This window comes from Hyposmocoma kahamanoa, unplaced genomic scaffold (assembly GCF_003589595.1).
Source record: "Hyposmocoma kahamanoa isolate Upper Pololo Valley unplaced genomic scaffold, ASM358959v1 211, whole genome shotgun sequence".
NCBI classification, from domain to species: Eukaryota; Metazoa; Arthropoda; class Insecta; order Lepidoptera; family Cosmopterigidae; genus Hyposmocoma; species Hyposmocoma kahamanoa.
In genome coordinates, this window is record NW_020653732.1 from 230,612 (window position 1) to 230,864 (window position 253).

At 22.5% G+C, this 253-nt stretch overlaps 1 protein-coding gene across 1 annotated transcript in view; it reads left to right on the forward strand.

Moving 5' to 3' along the window:
* The window catches only part of LOC113227561 (3-hydroxy-3-methylglutaryl-coenzyme A reductase), a 43,767-nt gene that overhangs the window by 14,014 nt on the left and 29,500 nt on the right, over positions 1-253 (forward strand). The gene's annotated exons all lie outside the window — the stretch shown is intronic.

The window sequence follows — 253 nt, forward strand, 5'->3', positions numbered from 1 at the left end:
CTTTTTTTTTGTCTAAGAAAATATTTTCTTAAAATACATCCAAGAAACTGGGGATTCATTTGAGATTATTTAGATTTGATGTAATAGGAAAAAATTTCTTGATCTAAGTAATGTCCAATTAATTGATTAGAAATGAAATAAAATCTTGAAGTGAACGTATTTGTCTCAAAGTTAGAATAAAGTTAAGAGTAAAATTGTATTAGAAAAAGATAAGCAGTATCTTTGTAATGACAATATTTTATTACTTTAAATA